Below are 21,359 nucleotides of genomic sequence, written 5' to 3'. Positions count from 1 at the left end.
GTCTGAAACTGGGTGGCAGATGGGGTCTAACAGGTGTTTTAAAAGCCTGCTCCATTAGTCATCGGGAAATTGCTATTATTATTTTGCAGTGTGGACCTCAAGACATTAGTTTTTATTTACTTCAGTTTGCTGTAATATCCACGGGTCTTGATTACTAATCATTAATGGATTTATTCTGTCTCAGTCACGCTATTAAAAAATCTACACCCATACGCACACATACGTTGTGTGTGGCGAAGCTTGAGAAGGCCTTAAAGGTGCCTGTAAATGTCCTACAAACAGTTCTTGTGTTTATTTTGTGAATAATTAAGTTTAGTGAAACTAATTTCTGAAAATACACATTGAAAATCCAGTGGAGGAGGGAAGCACATGAAATGAAATTTTAAAATACTTTAAAAACTTGAATCATTTGTCCTCATTTTGTTCTCTAAATCACAAGGGATACTTAGCCTTCTAAGAACACCTTGCTTGGCTTGAAGTTTCAAACTGTAACCTGTGGTTTTATTATAGTGTATTTAATTCAAACTTATAAATAGAAGATATGGGAGACATTACCTTAAAATGTTAAGAAAATGAAACCCATAGAGATAGATTATTAATATGTCACTTAACTTCTTTTCAGCTCCCTGAATATCAAGGCCTAATGCCAGCAAGAAGCTATTTCTGGTAGAAATCCGAAGATCAGCTCTAGGAAAACAAATCAATGAATTGAGGACAAGAAGGTTTCCAATCAGGTAGGAGCACTGAAGAAGAGTCACAGACTTGGTCATCTCAAATGTACAACTCAGTAGCTATTTGGAAAAGAAGTGTGTCTAACTTACCCTGGAAGACTTTGCCTTCAATTCCCTTGGAGGTGGAAGTGTTTACCAGAGAGTTCCTTGGAGGGAATCAAACACAATAACAGCATGACTCTTTCTTCCATTTTTAGCTCATTGTTTCTATGTGCACTTAGTGATCACAGGGCTTTAATCTCAGGAGGCAGTTAATATAGATTAACCCATTCCATTTTTTCTAAGACAAATCATTTTTATTTACTGTTTCATGACTCTTTAGTTCTTTATCAAAATCAAGGGCCCTGAGAACATCAAGTAAACTGCAGTTCCAGTTGACTGTAGAAGGAAACTGGCTTGGTTCTTCCCAGAGCCCATCTACACTTAGTTTTGATGATGCTAAGTGTAGTTGGAAGGGAGGAGAATGGGCCATGTTGAAGAGAAACTGTGTTTTCATGTACTTATATATGTCAGAATCCCGTCTACAATTTACTTTTTATTTGCAATTTGAAATGAACATTTAGGGCAGAGAACCTTCATATTTTATGAGACAAAAACAAACACACAAACACCAGTGACATCAAAATCAAGGACTAAGTTTTCTCATGTGTAATTAAGTACTCAGTGTTTAGCACTGTACATGACGTCTAGTTAGCACTTCAAAGACACAGGGTGAGTGGTGGATGGCTTAATGAGTGAACGAAACAAGTTAAAAAGGCAGAAAAGATGTCTTTCCTAAGCTGCATTATGGGTTGACTGCTGGAGTCTTAGGACCTATCACTGTAGCTGAAACACGGAATACAAGCAGTTAAGCCCATTGAATGAATACATTAATTCCCAGGATTCTGAGTTATAAGAAAAGCCCAGACTCAATATGTGCCAAGGTCTAATTGTAGAATTAGCCATGACGTAAAAGCTTGGATGTGATGGAAGAAGCTGATAGTTTGTCTTGCTTGATTTCAGATGAATTTTATAATGGTGTCACATAACATTCTTTGCACTTAGACATGGCACCTACCTTAAGCTTATGACAAGATGGTTGAAATGTGGGTAGGCTACCCCAGCAATAATATTTTAAGCCACAACTATGAGTTAAATTCTGATTTACATTCTCTCTGATAGGTGGGAAAGCAATAGTATTGCAACAGTGACATTTCTGTAGGCTGTTCTTATTATTTTATGTGGTCCCAGGAGAGAAAGAAAAGTTGCTTAATTAATGAAAGAATATAAATTTCATAGATTGCAGTTATTTAAAAAGAACAACCACAAACGCAAACTGTCTAAAATAGCATACTGGAACTCCTTCCACAATATGTGAAAATATATTCCCCTAGTTGTGCTTTTTTTTTTTTTTTATTCCTTTGCTGGTGGGTGGACCTCGAGTGTACTTACTAATAGTATGCATACATTGCTACGTCAGACATTCCCTGTGTTGCAGTTTTGCTCTGTACACATTTGTCAACAGTTTCAAGTTTACCTCCCACAGTCCATTTTTTCAATATTGTCTTGGTAACAGAAGTACTTATCTGATGTTTTAAAAGTTTTTGGGCAGCCAAAAGTATAGTGCCTCTTTAAGTAAAGATGATACATGTTCAAAAGTAGAATGCTTCATTATGAAAGGAACTTCCTCATATGAAAGAATTTCATAGCTGAATGCTCTGAAAACAGAGGTTTACAAGTGAACGTGTGTGGTCCTTAGAAACAAAGATTGCTATCTCGAGATTTAAGGCCCAATGCCAATATTTCCTATCTTGAGATTTTTTTAAAAACAACTTTTATAATATTTAATTCTGAAAAACTATACGATTTGAAACGTAATAATAAAATAAACTTCTCCAAAGTTAAAGAATAGAATAAGGACCTCAGAACTTTGCACAGAGTTCCACATCGGTCCTAAGCCTCTTCTAGCACGAACGTGTCAGCACCATTCTTGGTCTGACATAAGCATCAAGGATTATTGCACTATACAGGTGATCATTTTTAGTTTTGTTAAATGACTGTCATATTTCAAATAATCATATGTATGTTTCAAAGTCAGTGTTACATTTCTAAAGTTTATACATTCTATTTTAACTTAAATTTTTTCTACCAATATTATTGTATTTCCTTGTGTAGAGATTAGCATATGTTTATGATCATGCTGAAGATGTGGAATAATAGTTATTTATGTCAGTGTCCTCTCCTACACATGTATATATATATGATGTATATATGTATATATATTACATATACAGATATGTGATACACATATCACATATATACATTTAGATGTAGTCTTTTTCTCTATAGCTTCCGGCTTTGCCAAACTAAGTGACAATTCAGTTTGCATTAGTTGGCTACCATTGCTTCCACAAATGTCACAAACCTTTTAGCTTAAGTAACTTTTTTTTCATAGTTCTAGAAATAAAAAGCTCTGAGAGCTGTTGCTGTGGCTCTCAATCCTTTTCCCTATGTGGGAATATCCTTCCTTGGAAGCCACTCAGAGCAGATGAGCATATCTCCACTTAACCGGAGCACCTCTTCAAGGACAGACCTTTAGCTGTTACCACATTAGAGCAACAGCTTCCATATGTGAATTTGTAGCCAACAATTCAATCCGTTATGACCTAATGTTATTTCACTTCTAAAGAGTAGAAAAATTCCTTGCTGGCTTAATTGTCAACATGTTTTCCAGTATTTGAAAGCCCAAGAAATATCTTCTACCAACGTTTACATTTTTATTTTATTTACTTACTTCTTACTGTGCTCAACATAGACAAATTAATAATCTATGGTACAGATAATGTCACCCAGGCTACTCTTTAGTTGAAAAAAGTATCTTGAGATAAATAACTCCTCTTAACACTATTAAAACCAAGTTTATCTTTTAGGACTGTAGCTTTTTATATTAAAATGATCTTTTCTTATATTGTGGTGTGTGTGTGTATACGTATGATAATCTTTTCTTTTTGTGTATTCTTCAAGGCCTCGTGTGTCTTTCTTTGCAAAACAGTAATCTGTGCAAAATGATTCATTTTAAATCCAAATTTATGAGTCATTAAACTTTTCAGGACCAATCCATCTACAGTCCAGTAAATTTTAAGATTTGTTTTAATTGTGTTTGTGTGTGCGCGCAAATGGATAAATCTCAGCAGCTAAGCAAAAGGGGGGAAAGATGAAGAGGTAAGCTACAAATCTGAGAGCTAGGAGTCAAGAAAGAAGGCAGACTCATTGCCTGAAACTTCAAGGCCGTCACCTTATGAACCAGCAGCCACACTGGAGGTGAAAAGACCTTCAAGAATGGGTGAGAAAGCCTAGTGTACATGCCTGTGCTCTGACCTGTATCTGAAAGGAAAAGAGATGAAGAAGAAAAAAGAGGGAAAGCGTATGGTTTTCTGAATAACAGAAAAAAAATGAACAGGGTCCAAGTGCTATGTGACGTAGGCTCTGAGAGCCTGTGAGCTGGGAGAGGTGCTCTTGCAAAGGATGAGTACATATTGCAGTAAAAAGCTAATTAGTTCTTAACTTGTCTTATGGTGAGGATTTCTTGGAGTTTAGCTCCTGGCCAACTGATCTATAGGCTCAGCAGGATTATCTCTTAGAATGAGAAGATAACCATATGTGCTGGTTTTAGTAATTTAGAATGTAAACTCCTCACCCAGGGCCAGAGATAAAACTAAAACCATATCCTTTGACCAGCGGGGAATTCGCTTTGACTAACGGACCTCAACAAAGCCCAGACATCACAAACATTTCATACAGAAATAGAAGTCTGAAGGAGGAGCTTGTTTTCCAGTGTCCTCAGGTAAACAGGAGGTGGGGATCCATCCTCAATTATCTTTAAGGCCTCTCATCCCAGCAACACCACCCTCTCAAGGATTGCGACTATGAAGTCATTGAGTGGCCAGATGCAGGACCAAATCCTCAACTACTTACGGTATTTCTGATATCCAGCTAGGGCCAGGTCCAAGGAAATCTCTGGGTTTGTGGCCCAGATCCCTAAACTGTTTGCTGGGTTTCCACTTGTTGCTGTCAGTCATTCCCCTGCAGATGTAACCCTGGCTGATGGCAAGGGATTTGGGTGAGGACTGATTTGCTTCTTCCCCATTAGCTGGGTCATCTGTGTGGTGGTTGTAACAACTCCCTAGTAGTAGGCCTATTTAAAAGAACTTTAAAAATGCATAGATATGTAGTTCATCTCTGTGTAAGGACAAGTGTAGTTAGGATCTGGGCCATCAAAGGAGCTAAGCTGCCAAAGGACTATCTCACTATGGATTGAGTGTAAACAGAAAGATAGGAAATTAAAAGAGCAGATAAGCACATACGGAGCAATGCTGAATAGATTGCAATTAGGGTTATAATTGATATAAATTATTTCCACCACAGAATGCAAAGATTGCATTCGAAAGATAATTATCAGTGGATTGAGAGTGTTTGGCATTGTCTCAGTCTAATTTTGAAACACAATCAAAGAAGATATTAGCAGAATTATCAAGAGTATGTACACAGCATTTGATTGACTGTTAGGAAAGGTGTGGGAATCCTTTCATGTGGACAGCTGAAGGTCTGGTCCACAGGGACCAGTTTGGCTTGGAATAAGCCTCTAGATCCTTTAAACTTCTATTTATTTATGTATTTTTTTACCAGCTGTACCATCTGCTGGGGATAATTCAGTGTTACTAGCCATATTTCTTATGCAGGGGAGTTTATCCATCAGACAGAGGTCCAAGGAAGCACTCAGTCTGGCTTGTTGTCATTTCAGGTGCTGCTCTTTCACCTTTAGTTCCACTGGAAAGGGACCCCAGATCGCAAACCCTTCTCTCCCATGTAATAAAAAACAAAAACAAAAACAAAAAAAAACAGTATTCCTCAGTCTAGAGGCAAACGCCTGTAATGCCCACTTCTGGGCCACAGTTTTCTATCTACACGCAGTGTTCTTGAGTTTTATTTTTACTGTGATCTCATTACATGAAAAGGAAGGTGCTATGGGTCTTGAATTCATCCTTCCAGATTTGACTGCTCACCCACATCTCAGAATCACAACCCCAATTTCCCACTGTGTCTCTGTTCTCTGCACCGCTTATGCCAATGTTAACTAACACACAATACATTTTACTTTTTCATTCCTCTCTTTAAGTGTAGTGGTTCTCAACCTGTGGGTTGTGGCCCCTTTGGAGATTGAAGGACCCTTTCACAGGTGTCACATAACACTATCAAAAAAAAAAAAAAAAAAAAAAAAAAAAAAAAAAAAACCACAGCTACATTACTGTTCATGACAGCAACAAAATTAGAGTTATGAAGTAGCAGCAACAAGATAAGATTTTGTTGGTGGCCAACATAGATGAAGAACTGCATTAAAGGGTCACAGCATTAGGAAGGTTGAGGACCACTGATTTAGTGTTTTGAAATAGAACCCTACTTGATTGTCTAAGGTGGCCTCTAATTTATAATCCTCCTGCCTACTCTTTCTTTCTATCTATCTATCTATCTATCTATCTATCTATCTATCTATCTTTCTTTCTATCTATCTATCTTTCTATCTTTCTATCTATCTATCTATGTATCTATCTATCTATCTATCTATGTATCTATCTATCTATGTATCTATGTATCTATCTATCTATCTATCTATCTATCTATCTATCACTTTCACTCTAGTTTTTCCCATCTCTGTCACTTATCCAGTTGCTGAGACCAAAACCCTTGGCTTTATCCTTAACACATCACTATCCCAAGTCCCTACATCTGATTCTTCTAAACGTATCATCTAGCCTGGGCCCTTCTGCTTCTCACTAGCTTCATTGAACATCAAGCCATCATTGCTCATCTAGGGCACTAGGCGCCATCTTACAGGATCTCCCACCTCCCCCTCTTTCCCCTTGTACTCTGTGACCAACGCAAGATCACAGTAATCTAAAGAAGCATGGAAACAGGAGACACCATTGTTGAAAATCTGCCTCTCATCAGAGGTGAAACACAAATTTTACGTTTTATGATATATATGGCCTCATTCAATGTTTTCCTACTGCTTTTTCAAACCTAGTATTTTCCTTTCTGACAAGGTTTTTTTTTCTCCAATATTATGATCTTTGCACTTGTGTTGACTGAAGCCTAGAAGATCTGTATGATTCCAACAAACTAGATTTCAGAAAGCATTTGCGTCTTATTTTGTGGAGAAATTTGTGGTAAGACATTTTGGGAAATTAAAAATATATTTGTACATCATTCACACTTCTAGCGTTTCATCACTTGGTTATAGAAGGAATGTGAACTTCCATTTCAACGAAGAGTTACAAATCGTAGAATCATGTTTTTAAACCATTGAACAACATAGGTTTATAGACACAGGAGCTGTATCATGTATATGGCTGGTACAGTTGACCAGTGATGTACATTTAAGATCAACAGATGATTTCTAATCTACATGGCAAACAGGAAGAGGATAAAGTCAGGATGGGTCCAGATACTATCCTGAGCACTCTTGACTAATAATTATGCAGAGTGGTTCACAGAGTAGATAGCAGCCAAATGGCATTATGTATTTTTTAAGCTGTTGGGTATTAAATATTTAGGTGAAGATCTAGGGGAGATGGTGAGGGCATTTTAGAGAGATAAAAGCATCACATGGGGAAGTCACCACAGCACACAGCATTTGATAGATACTTAGAGACTTTGGCTAGATGAGAAGTTTGTAGAGAAGGGAAAGTGGCCAAAGTAAGAATTTGCTTATATCTTTATTGATTCATTAAGGAGTGATATTGGACGTGGTTGTGGTCAGTGTTTCTCTCTGCCTGAGAAGAAAATTATGAAAGGAAAAGCAACCTACAATGAACCGTATCATGTTGAATGGTAATGAATACTACTAAATTGATGAGAACTAAACATAAACTATATGAAAATGAGCATAGGTGTTTTCATATGTATGTATGCCCATAATCTCAAAGATCTGTCAGAGAGTCTGGCCACTACCTCACAGCAGCAACGGCCACACAGAATGTCCTAGTCTTAGTTTCTAAAACATCTCTCCATCTAAAAGGACCATGACTTTTCAGGAAGTACCTAAACCAGAAAAAGATAAATATAAATTTGTCCTACAATATACTGTTGTTCCAAAGGCTGTAGACAATATCAGGGTCATTGGTAAATAGCAACATCAACGAGTGGGTTCCCAAAATGCATTATTACCATGACATTCTCCAAATCCACTCATTGACAAACTCACACTAAATTCTATGATCCTGAAAAGTTTCACAGTCAGGCTACTCAAAAACAAACAAACAAACGAACAAACAAACAAAAAACAAATCCAAGCCAGGTATGGTGATGCACACCTTTAATCTCAGCACTCAGGAGGCAGAGGTAGGCAGATTGCTGTGAGTTTGAGGCCAGCCTGGTCTACAAAGCAAGTCCAGGACAGCCAAGGCTACACAGAGAAACCATGGTTCAAATAAAAATAAAAATAAAAATAAAAATAAAAAAAACACACACACAGAAAAAAATCCAGAAAGGTTTCCGGATTAAAGTGCATTTGCAGGATGAAGTATTAAATCATGCATCTTCACCCTAAGATTGTCCTTTTGATGTGAACGGTGTTATTGAATTAAGTGACAGCCCTTAATGGAGTCTGAGGGTTGTGTCACAGCACTGTATTGGTGAGTCCTGGGAACATTCTGAATGCCGTGGTTTTATTTTGTTGTAGCTTCATAGCAAGTGCTGAATATTCAGAATAGACAGGGCCTGGTATTGGTAACTTACTCTCCTTGTTTGGGAAACAAGTTACTCTTTACTTTTAGTTCAACATTTTTATTCATTTGATGTTTTTTAAAAATGCAGCATCAACAAATCTTCAATTTCAGCCAAACACTCCTCTGGGCATAGGACAGTTACAGATTATTGACAGAAACTTCAAGCTCTGGTATGGGCCTACTCATCTCTTGCTAACACACTAAAAATCTGGCATTATTTTATTTTCATTAGGCCTTTATATGTTTTTTTCCCTTAATGGTATTTTCATTTGGCTTTGTTTCTGATTTGCCAGTTATCTATGAAATGTTGCAGTTATCTCTATTACAATGATATCAACAAAATTTATAAGAATGAAAGTAAATTCTTGTAGAATTGACAAATGTTTATTGGCATTCAAATTGGATTTAGTTGAGATAAAAGTGAGAAGGAAAACAAAATGTAAGGAATCCATACTCGGAAACTCAGAACAGTTGAACGTGTCTGTCAAGTGATAAAGCTGTATTATCCCAACAGAAATGTGAGGTTTGGAGTTGTGTTTGGCATCAGGCCGTAAAACTGTTGTTAAATCAGCAAGTATTTAATGTGTGTGCATGTGTGTGTACCCATATATGACATACATGTCTGTATGTGTATAATATTGAGGAGTCAGCAAGTATTTAATATGTGTGTCATACATATACACAATATGCATACACTGCATACACACTCGCATATATATATACACACGTAAACACTTGCTTTCAATTCGTTCTTAAGTCAAGACTTAAAATATATGACAAACAACCTTTCAATTCCCTGAAGACCGGATAGTTATTAGTTAAAACAAATCTGCTGTCCTACTGGCCTACACCTGGTTATAAATAGCAGTAAGACATGAGAACACCCAGCGTGCCAAGTGGGCTTTCTGAGTCTAACTTACCCTTCCTCCAAAGGCTTTGAGAAGAATGCAGTCTTTTATGAAAACATGGCCTTTATAAAGGGCACATGGAGGCTAAGGTCAGAGACTGTTAGATCTAGAAAATATTTGAGATATTTCCTTAGTCTAGGAACCCATATTTTTGAGACATAAGAACTGAAGCCAGATTAAATTAATTATTTTACCCAGTATCAAATGATACACAAGCAGTATTGTCACTTAAGCCTGTGTCCTGTAATCTTCGGAACATGACATAAAACAGAAGGCAAGAACCACTCTTTTCCACTGTGTTCAGCAGCAAAGTGGGTCCCTCCATCCTTCTTGCTCCTTGTCGAAGGGTGAAATAGTCTGCCAACCATAGCTGCACCAATTTTCTAAATTGTTCATTCTTGTACAGATTACTTCAGAAGTGCAGCTTTAAAATACATGAGAACTTCTCCTTTCCATAAATAATCCTGTCTGGGGTTTGATGGCTGAGCTGCTTACAACACTAAATGCAGAAACACATTGCCGTAAAGGAGCCCAAAGTAGATGGCAGTAAGCTGGGCAGCAGAGATGCTGTGCTGAAGGAGAGCAGAGAGGGAAGGAAACAGAAGTGTAATGTGTTTTTTAAAATGACTATCTAGTTAGATGTTCGTCACTATAATACAACATGTTTTAAGTTAAACTGCCACGAAATTTGTGTTGTTGGCATTGACCCAGATCAAAGAAGAGTGCCAGGATGTGTGTGTATTTTTATCCTCAAAGTTTCTACATGGCCCCCTTTCTTATAAAAATAAAAAACAAGAAGCCCCATTTTTTAACTATTCCCATTTGTCTGTGCATTAGTAAATGGATAAACAAAAGTTAAACTCAAAAGTCATAGTTAAACTTCTTCACAAGTTTTGAAAGCACTGAGGATTATGCATACATGTGTGTGAGTATATTTGTTCGTGTGTGTGAATATATTCATGCATGTGTGTGAGTATATTTGTGTGTGTGAATATATTCGTGCATGTGTGTGAGTATATTTGTGCATGTGTGTGTGTGTATTCATGCATGTGTGCCTGTGCATTTGTGTGCATGTGTTTTCAAATCTGCACTTGCCATCAAAGTTTGCCATCTAGCATGCTGACTTTGCAGTAAGCAATACAGCTCTCATTTCAAAATTATCCTAATTCTGCAGGCAAGGCCACACTTGATAGTGAGATCAGAAGTTGGTAGATTGGTAGGCATCCGGGCTGACCTCTACATGTCATTAATATGAGCTCTTTCCTTTGGACACTTACATGGGAGCTTGACCAAAGCATGCATGATTCTAAACTTGAAGCCTGTTTTATTGTGGGCCACTTTGCAAGTGTTTAATCTATATGCTTATAGAATCTGTAGGCTATGGAAAATATTAAAGTTGGCCTGATTTTTAAAAGCTGGCAAGACTCTGTATGGAAAATGTAAGCCTAGAAGGTGTGACAAACACCAGGCCTTCTGGTTATCAGCTAATGCATTTTGACAAAGCATTGTGGAAATTATATATAGGAATTCCTAACTTATGATGCTGAGATAAAAATCTTCACAATATGTGTGAAAGAAGTTATATTTCAATGTAATGAATTCGAGAACTTTTAGCCTTTAGTATTTACTTTATATCTAGCCTGGTGTCTCTGTTTTGAGATTTTTTTTTTTTTTTTAGCATGAGAGTTCATTGTAACTTTATCAGAGGAGTGCTTTAGCTGTTAAAGATAAAGCTTAGCATTTAAAATTTCCTAAATCTTCATATAATGAAACATTTCCAGTACTTGGAGTCAATAAGATGCTTAATATACACAATCAAGCAAGTTTTATTGTGCAGGCCTGTGTCTGCAGCCATAAGAGAGGCTGAGCCCTTCCAGACAGCTCAGTGGATAATAGGCTTGCTTCTAAGCCTGATGGTCTGAGTTCAATCCCTGGAACTCAAATTCCTGCAAATTGTCATGACCTCCATATGAATATGATGTTATAGGCATGATCTTTCCAGACAGCTGAATTGCAAGTTCAAGGGCTGCATGCTATACAGAATGTTCAAGTCCAGCCTAGAAAATTTACTGAGTCCCTGACTCAAAATAAACACCAACAAGAAGTCCTGGGGCTGGAGAGATGGCTCAGTGATTAAGAGCACCACCTGCTCTTCCAAAGGTCCTGAGTTCAATTCCCAGCAACCACATGGTGGCCCATAACCATCTGTAATGTGATATGGCGCCCTCTACTGGCTTGCATGAGTACATGCAAGCAGAGCACTGTATTTATAATAAATAAATAAATCTTTTTTAAAAAAGCCCTATGCATATAGTTCTGTAATAGCTTCCTCGCCTAACATGTACAAAGCCTTATGTTCATTCAGTCACCAGTACTGCAAAACTATGTATAGATATAGCCAAGTGATTGTGATCGTCTATGACATCACTGTCCAGGCAATTGTCAGTTTAACAAGGTAAATATTACTATTTATCTTTTCAATATAAATCTTCTTATATTATTAATATATAATCATTTTAATTTTATAGTTTAAGTAACTTGTTTAGTGAAATATCTCATTTGAAAGTACCTATTGAACCAAGCACATACCTGTAATCCCAGCATTTGAGAAATAGAGGCAGGGACACTCAGAATACTCTCATCTATGTTGTGAGTTACAGAATAGCTGGCTGGACTACATGTGAGCCTGTAGGAAAAAGGAAGGGAGGGAGGAAGAGAGACACGGAGACAGAGAGAGAGAGAGACAGAGAGACAGACACACACACACATACACACAGAGAGAAAAAGAGAGAGAGAGAGAGAGAGACAGAGACAGAGAGATAGAAAGAGAGAGACAGAGAGAATCTGTTGATTTACATATCAGTATCTTATCTAGTGGCCACATTCTCAATGGGCACATTAATACTATTTTAATTTTTTGTTTCTTTTTAATATTTTCTTAATTTTAAAGTAGTTTAGTTAATTCTGCTGTTCCTTAGCAAATCCTCTTTTCTCTCTTTCACACCAACTTGGATAAGGTACTAGAGTTCAGAATGCCTACTATATAGAAAAAGAAGGACTGTCAACATAATGTAAGTGCGTCACTAACAAAAGGATTGTAGACACATAGTAATATTCGAATATATAGTAGAGTGGAGCAATTCATAACATTCCTGAGTAGTGAATGAGGATCATAGCTGTGTGGAAAGCAGCATCTGCAAAGCAGATAATTGGCAGAGATTGCACACATATTTAAACTATGCTAAGCACAGTCATAGCAAGTGTTAGTTTTGGCTGAAAACAGACACATTGGGATGCATAAGCACAACTCCAATTGAAGTATTCAGCTATCACACAAAAAGTGCTTGCTTGCAGCAGAAGAGCTGGTATTGATGTTTCCATTAATGAGTTTCCACTCGTTCAGAAAAGAGGTAGCACTGTGATGTCATGAAGCACGAATCTTAGTTTTTTTTTAAACCACTCTGCCTTGTCCATTTATGAAGTAATGCCACCTGCTAACTTATCCCAGTTAGAACTCTAGACACAGTCCAAGATTTTTACCCCTGAGCCCCCAAATCTCAAGCAACCTCTTTGACAGGAACTAATCATGTCCTTTCTGGCAGGTGCCTCTTCCCAGTGTGCCCTCTGCTTTCAGCCCCAAGGCCTGGCAGTCCCGGTTCGGTCCGCAGCAGATGGCAGAGAACAGTCTTCTGTTGAAGCATTTTCCCAAGAATAAACTAAAACTCTTTATCACCACCACCACCACCACCACCATCATTTTGAACACAATCAGGACATGCTTAGTTATGATAATTCAAAACAGGTAGATGTCATCAGCATCATATCAGCATAAAGTAACTAACATAACTAGCTCCTTTCTGTCTTTAGCTGTCTTTCAGTTACATTCCCCCCAAAGTAATCTTTATTGCCTGACTCTGCCCTGGCTTCTTTCAATGATGAACAGTGCTGTGGAAGTGTAAACCAAATAAGCCCTTTCCTCATCAGCTTCTTTTTGGTCACAGTGTTTCATCACAACAACAGTGACCCTAAGACTAGCCAACTCTACATGAGAACCTGCTGACATCCCATTAGATGAACCTCATTAATAACACTTTGATAAAGTATTAAACATTAATCACTTTTGCAAACTTTGTTTGTATTTTGAAACCATTTTCGCAGGTGTCATTTATTTCTTGTGGATCCTTCTCAGAATTATAGTTGCTGTTAATTGTGTTTTTATTCCTTTAAGGCTAAACTACATTCACTGTGGGGCATCTTGAGTGTAAAGAGCATCCAAAATATTAGACCAGATATGTGGGCTTTGGAGTAAGAAGGGTTTATAAGCGAACATAGAAATCAAAGAGGACATAGTGGCTCTAATTAACATGTGTGATCAAATGACGTGATTGAAAAGTCACATTCTATAATGATTTAAATAACTGATTTGTGAAATAATGTCTCAATGTAGTATGGAAATGGCTATGTATTTATAAAAAATATCAAAGGGTAATTCTAAATATGAAATGAAATAAACTTAGCTTAACATGCCCCCAAGCATTATTGGAAAATGATCACTACTGATTGTGTAACTTAAGAACCTGTTATTTCATCATAAAACAACTATATTGATAAAGTCACTAAAACATTCAAATTATCATTATATAAAATAGTGTACTGAGCATATCTTTTCAATCTTTAAATATTCCCAAATCACTAACGTTCATAAACTTCACAGCTATTTTGTTATTCTTAGGCTCATTATTATACATTGGCCCTATCTGATAAACTTATCTTTATTTGACTCCTGTTGTGATCTTAAAAATGGAAAAGTTGGGCTGGAGAGATGGCTCAGTGGTTAAGAGCACCACCTGCTCTTCCAGAGGTCCTGAGTTCAATTCCCAGAAACCACATGGTGGCTCACAAACATCTATAATGGGATCTGGTGCCCTCTTCTGGCCTGTAGGTGTACATGCAGATAAAGTGTTCATATATACATAAAATAAATAAATAATAAATCTTTAAAAAATGGAAAAGTAAATAATAAATTAAATTTAAAATGTGTCAGTGTCACAACCCGATTTTTCTATTTTTTGAAAATTACATTTAATAATGTATTTATTTATTGTATGTGTGTATATAGATGTGGATGCCAGAGGATAGGTTTAGGATAGTCTCTCTCCCTCCACCACATGGACCCCAGGAGTGTAGCTCATGAAAAGGCTTCAGGCTTGCTGGCAAGTGCCCTGACACAACGAGCCATCTTGCTGGCTCCTGATTTTCAAAAGCAAAATGTTTATCTGAAGCATCTAGAAGAAAAACACTTTAGTTTAATGAGGAAGTATCTATTTTAATAGTATCTTCACTTCTTAAAATAATACAGAGCTGGTGAAGGAAACAAGAGAATCATTTTAGAAAGACATATGTAAGGAAGACCAATACTAGCTTCAGGCTCTTAATGCTGTTATAATTTTATTGTGTAAAGCCACGCTTTCATCCTTGTGTCTGTATTTCCACTGACTGTAAGATCCTAGTGAAGCTAGTTAACCTCTCTGCTTTAGTGTCATTTATATATATATTACTTATATTTAAACCAGCAGTATATCTACTGCTAATTAACCATCTCGGGAGTGATATCACAGGATTATATGTCAGTGTGGAATATCCAATAAATGATGTAAAAATCCCGAGTACATAATAAGTCACTGGAAGTCATCAACTCTGTTTTACAAAAGAAGGTGTGAATAAGCCACTTTTGAGATGACTTCCCTCCCATGGGTGCAACTGAAACAAAAACTGTCCATCTTGAGAGATTCTTATTTATAATATGTTCTTGCCCTTGCCATGTCCCCCTTTAATTAACTGAGGCACCTTCAGATGTGTTGAACCTACAAAGCACATATATTTATTTGCAACATTAGTCAAAAATATTTGATAAAAATAAAAATCTTAGTGCAGCTTGAAATCAGCGGTGGAGATTCCTCCAGAAGACTTTTTGTTGTGCAGGATTGTTTTAGCTATTCTGAGTTTTTTGTTTCTTATATGAAGTTGAGAATTGCTCTTTCAAGATCTGTAAAGAATTGTGTTGGACTTTTGATGGGGATTGCATTAAATCTGTAAATTGCTTTTGGTAAGATGGCCATTTTTACTATGTTAATTCTCCTGATCCATGAACATGGGAGATCATTCCATCTTCTGATAGCTTCTTCAGTTTCTTTCTTTAGAGACTTGAAGGTTTTTTTTTTTTCATATAAGTCTTTCACTTGCTTGGTTAGAGTTACACCAAGATATTTTATATTATTTGTGGCTATTGTAAAGGGTGTAGTTTCCCTAATTTCTTTTTCAGCCCATTTGTCATTTGTATACAGAAGGAATACTGATTTTTTAAAGTTGATTTTGTATCCAGCCACTTTGATGAAGGTGCTTATCAGCTGCAGGAGTTCCTTGGTAGAATATTTAGGGTCACTCATGTATACTATCATATCATCCGTGAATAGTGATAGCTTGACTTAAAACAGATAACCATTAATAAGATAAACTAAATTTGCATTGGTAGAGATTGGACAGAGCTTTTGTTGCCTAGGCTATTGTTTAAATTCTGTTATACGTGGGAGCATATGAAAGCAACAACTCATAGATAACTGTTCGTGTATTTCCAAAGAAAAGGGAATTGAAGAAATTAATGTGAGATGGTCTATCTGGTTTTCCCCCAGGAAGATACCTGGCAAGATTTTTCATAGAGAGTAAGGAAACAAGATATGTTTAAGAAGCTGGCTGTCGTGGTGCATGCCTTTATTCCCAGCACTCGTGAGGCAGAGGCAAGTATATCTCTTAGTTCAAGGCCAGCCTGATTTACAAAGAGAGTTACAGTACAGCCAGGGCTACACAGAGAAACTCTGTCTTAAAAAAACAAAATATCTTCTAGTATATTCCAAGGAGTGGAATAGCTGGGTCTTGAGGAAGCCTCTTTCCCAGTTTTCTGAGATAGTGCCAGATAGATTTCCAAAGTGGCTGTACTAGTTTGCATTCCCACCAGCAATGAAGAAGTGTTCCTCTCCTTCAACACAAGAACATTTGCTCTACCATGTTCATAGCAGCCTTATTCATAACAGCCAGAACATGGAAACAGCCTACGTGTCCCTGAGTAAAGAATAGATAAAGAAACCGTGATACATTTACACTATGGAATACTACTCAGCTATTAAAAACAAGGAATTCCTGAAATTTGTGGACAAATGGATTGATCTAGAAATGATCATAATGAGTGAGTTCACCCAAAAGCAGAAAGAGTCAAATAGTATATACTCATTTATATCTGGACACTAGCCCAAGGGATATGTCCATGAAAGTCTTCACTTACCAGGAAAGTAGGACAGAGGGGAGGACATACTATTGGAACTCTAGATGAGAGAAGCATGGGAGAATGGGAAAATAGAAGGATCCAGAGGGTCCTAGAAACCTACAAGAAGAACATTATGACGGGCAGATCTGGGCCCAGGGGTCCTGCTCAAATTATGGCACCAGCCAAGTACACTATGTACAGTAAACTTCGAGCCCCTACCCAGATCTGGCCAATGGACAGGACATTCTCCACAGGTGAGTAGAGAGTGGGTACTGACTTTCACATGAACTCTGGTGCCCCATATTTGACCACGTCCCCTGGTTGGGGAGGCCTGGTGTCACTCAGATGAAGGACAACAGGCTATCAAGAAGAGACTTGCTACCCTATGAGCATATACAGGGGGAGGAGGACCCCCTCAGTCACAGTCATAGGGGAGGGGAATAAGGTGAAAGCGAGAAGGAGGGAGGAATGGGAGGATACAAGGGATGGGATCACAATTGAGATGTAATATGAATAAATTAATAAAATATATTTTAAAAAACAAAACAACAAACAAAGATATGTTCAAGGAATAGAAAATAAACACAAAAATATCATTAGGAATAATGGCAAAAGGAGAAGTATTAAGTGAGCAAAAGTATTTATGAGTACCTTTGAAGTCAGTGGATACCTAAATAGAGTGAAAACACTTCTAAAAATAGACAGGGCCCTGGTTTGGCTAACAGTTCTAGGCTATATTCCCTTATTTTAACCACTGACTACACATTATGAGGGAGTAAAGAATTTAAGTCTTGAAAGAAATAATTATGAAGCAATTAAATAGTAATATAATCAACCAACTTACATATTGATTTTTTTTAAAAGCAGTATAAAATATTTTCAAACTAGGCTGATATTTATACCCCTGGCAACAAGGTAAGGTCGGAAACCTACTTTGAGCTAATCAAACTAGTGACACAATACTCTCTTAGGAGCTCATGTGCTGTCATTACCACACACTTTCAGGTATTATTTTTTAAGTGACAGCCTTTCTTAAATCAGTAAGAAAGTATTAATTTTATTGCATCTCAGTCTTGGAGTGCACTTCTTGTCAGTATTTCATGGCTAAAACAAGGAGTCTCATGAAACACTTCTATATATACATTTTATCCACATTATTATCTCAAGTGTAACCCCCTCTCAAATCTTCTCTCTTCCCAATCCTCCCTCCCTCTCTCTCTCATCTCTCCTATGTCTTTCCCCTAGTCCTCTGAAAGGGGGAGCCCTCCTCCCCTACCATCGGACCTCAGCCTATCAGGTCTCTCTCATTATGACTGCCTGCTTCCTCTTCCTCTGTGGCCCTGAAAGGCCCAGGAAGCACTTTTTCATACTTGCTGGTTTCTAGTAAAAACCTAGGCAGCTGTTCATTAGCAATGTAAGCTGTCCAGTTTTTGTTTGTTTTGTTTTAACACACTGCCATTGCTGATAGCGTCTATGTGAAGCACACCTTGATTATTTGAGCGTGGATATTTTGCAAAGGTTTTCTTGAAAGTGGAGAATGGGACTTTGTGACTGCTATATCCAAACTTTCAAATGAAAATGATAATTTTCGGAAAGCATCTCTGGCCACATGAAGCTCTAAGTTTTATTCCAAAAGACTTTACGATGATACAGGTGGCGTTAATAACACTTTTCTATTGTATAATTCAATATATAACCATTTGGAAAATTTACCTGACTCAATGCTCAGCAAACCAATATATGCCAAATGAATGATATTTGGTATTGTGTGTGTGCATGCACACATGTGCTTGCAAGGACAAAAGAGCCCTTCACAATTCAAGGCAGATGGTAGAGATATTAGCCTGCCAGGCAGAGGTGGAAAGCATTTTGCTATGCTTTTATAGTCCACATTGTAAAAAATGTTACAATTCACTGAAAAGGCTATTAAAATTCTCTACATTTTTTTCAACCTTAAAGAAAAATCCCTGTGAAGGCCAGATTTCCCGCATGTAACCCAATGGAAGCAACATATTGCAACAGATCTAGTACAGAAGCAAATTGAAGAAGCCAGCTGTCACTTATTAAGCCAAAAATTTATAAAAGCCACAGTGACAAATGTAAAACTAAACAGAATTCCTGTCATCTTTTTTTTTTTTTTTTTGCTTTCAAAAACATATTTTCTTTCCAATACAAATCTTTATGTAAATATGTGGCATCTTTCAGTGAATTAATAAATACTTAAGTTTTACCACGTCTTTCATTTTTCACATGACAAATGTCGGTAGATTTGTTTCATATAAGTGAAAGCGCATTGGAGTTCTTGACCACAGTTGAGAATGCAAGGAAATCTTAGACAAGAAACACCAATGTTTATTGAGCACAGAGGGCCCTGGAAACTGCTCAGGGCTTTTAAGACACGGCACATGATTTTATTATTTTACCATTTTTTGCTGTTGAATTTGAAAGAGTGGAACAAGAAAAACAATGTTTTCTGCTTTTTACATTTAAACTTCTTTTTAAAAATTGGACCAGTGCTGTTTGAGTCTTCGGTGTACGCTGGAGGCAGTCCCTCCATGCTCGGTTCCAAGTCTGTGACTCTCATTTCATCTGTCCCATTTACAGAAGTAAAATTAGCATGTTCTTCAGTCACCATTTGGCTCATGACTCAATATCACTATAAAAATCATCTTAGTGGCTTCATAGGTTCAGCTTCTTGTAGGATACACCGATGTGGAAGGCGTCATTGGGAGGCTCTTGAGACCTAACTCAGTGTGTAAGTTCTGCCAGAGGAAAACCTGGCTTATGTCTGTAAAGAGTTGCGCTGTGTTGTTACTAGAAGGGCGTAAAGGGCATAAGCTGGGAGAGGACTGAAACTACTCATGTGTGTTAGCTCACAAACTTGCCTTACGGTTTATGCTTGCAGGGGGCAAGCCTGGTCATTCTCTTTACAGTCAGAGGCCAGGGCTTAGTCAAGGTTAGGGAGCATGTTTTTATGTCGTATTCATACATTTTGATTAAATTGCATTAAATATCATTTTTTTGAAATTTAAACTAAAAACCAATCTAACTTTGGACAGCTCGATATTGAAAGAAATAAAATATCCCCCACCCCAGACTTTAATTAATATAATTTTATATTTATATAATTGGGTACCCAAACCCACCATATTCCTTGTCTATGTCCAATAAATTATCATCGGTTAAGGTCTAGAAAATTCTAAATATAGCAACACAAATAGGACGTAAAGTCCATTGTTACTATAGTTTTCAGGGGGTTCTCCTTATTTTATACACTCAGAATAAATGCTAATTGCCCCTCTGCTAAATGTCTGTCAGCTGCTGGCATTCATTTGATGTTGTTTTCTTTCTTCCTTCCTTCCTTCCTTCCTTCCTTCCTTCCTTCCTTCCTTCTTTCCTTCCTTCCTTCCTCCCTACCTGTTTCTAGGTGTCTGTTAGTTACTACTTTTGGTGAAAGTTCTCCAGAATTCATAACAAAAGTCTGTTTTCCATGAGAGGTGGTATGTTTTTTGGTTTCTTGGTTTGTTTTTTTGTTTTGTTTTTTTTTTTAATCTCTATATATTTGGTAGCTGAATCAGTAAATAGACCTGTGCCTAAATATTTGACTCAATGGGCAAAAGGCATTGTGTATGTGAAAGCACACACTTTTGAGATCCTAAGTAATAGTAATAAGGTTAATAATGGGAAACATCCATAGAATTCAAAGCAGCTATGTGTTTTGTTCATAAATGTAATAACATTTCTTCTGCCTTGTGTATGTTTATCTTGTGCTGGCAAGCTGTTCTTTTATCATAAAAGAAATCTATTATTCATCCAAATAAGGTATTTTAAAATTAATTTTCTAATATGGCTAATATAATAATTAAGATTGCAACTGTAATTAAATACCTAATATTTAGTTTACAACTGACTTTAGATGTTTAAAGTATATACATATAAATCTAATAAATATATACAAAACATATTAAGAGGAGGGGCTTTTACAGGTATTGGGCTTCTCTCAGCTGTTTTCACTCTCATAGACTCAATCCAAATGCAGTCTGTATATGAGCATTTGAGAACAATTAAAATGCACCTTTATAACTTTCATGCCTCCATTTGCCCCAGTATATGCCCATTGGCTAACAGTGCATTGAATGGAAGTTCATAGCTGACACTTCTGCACACATGGGTAGCCTTGGCAGCTTCTTGCTCAGCTTCCCACCTTCTCTTGGAAAACATCACCACTAGCCTCTGCCTCAGTTTGGACACTGAAGATCTCCTTAAACTCAGCAGCTGCAGCAGACTGAGTTAGCCAAACCCTGCACGTGTCATGACAGTCTGTGGAGAAAAATGGTAGCGGGCAGAAGCCAAAGACTTCTTTTATAAATTAAGACCTGACTTTTAAGGCTTGGTCTGCATATGATTTAGGAGTCACTTAAAATATGAAAACTTTTTAACTGAAAATGACGTATTGATTTTTACCTATTATTTTTTTTTAGTGCCAGATGGAAAATAATAGCAATTTTGTCTTTTAAATCATGCTTTGAAGACCCATTTTAAAAGACACTAAGAATAGAGACTGTTGAAGATGCTTATTTCTCTACCCTCCGTTTCTTCTTGAATACTTACATGTTTATTCACCAAGCTGATATTCTTG

At 37.1% G+C, this 21,359-nt stretch overlaps 1 protein-coding gene across 2 annotated transcripts in view; it reads left to right on the top strand.

Moving 5' to 3' along the window:
- Window positions 1-593: 593 nt before the first annotated feature.
- Pkia (cAMP-dependent protein kinase inhibitor alpha) overlaps window positions 594-21,359 on the top strand; it is a 31,885-nt gene continuing 11,119 nt past the window's right edge. The window contains exon 1 of one of the 2 annotated variants that reach the window (XM_051158476.1): window positions 594-734. The gene's annotated coding sequence lies outside the window, so the exon portion shown is untranslated. Of the gene's footprint in view, window positions 735-19,309; window positions 19,476-21,359 lie in introns of those variants that run through there. The other variant, XM_051158483.1, reaches the window with a different exon arrangement.

The sequence above is a fragment of the Acomys russatus genome, chromosome 2 (genome assembly GCF_903995435.1).
Source record: "Acomys russatus chromosome 2, mAcoRus1.1, whole genome shotgun sequence".
Taxonomy (NCBI): domain Eukaryota; kingdom Metazoa; phylum Chordata; class Mammalia; order Rodentia; family Muridae; genus Acomys; species Acomys russatus.
The sequence above is the reverse complement of the archived record's forward strand: the minus strand, read 5'-3'. Positions and strand labels throughout refer to the sequence as shown.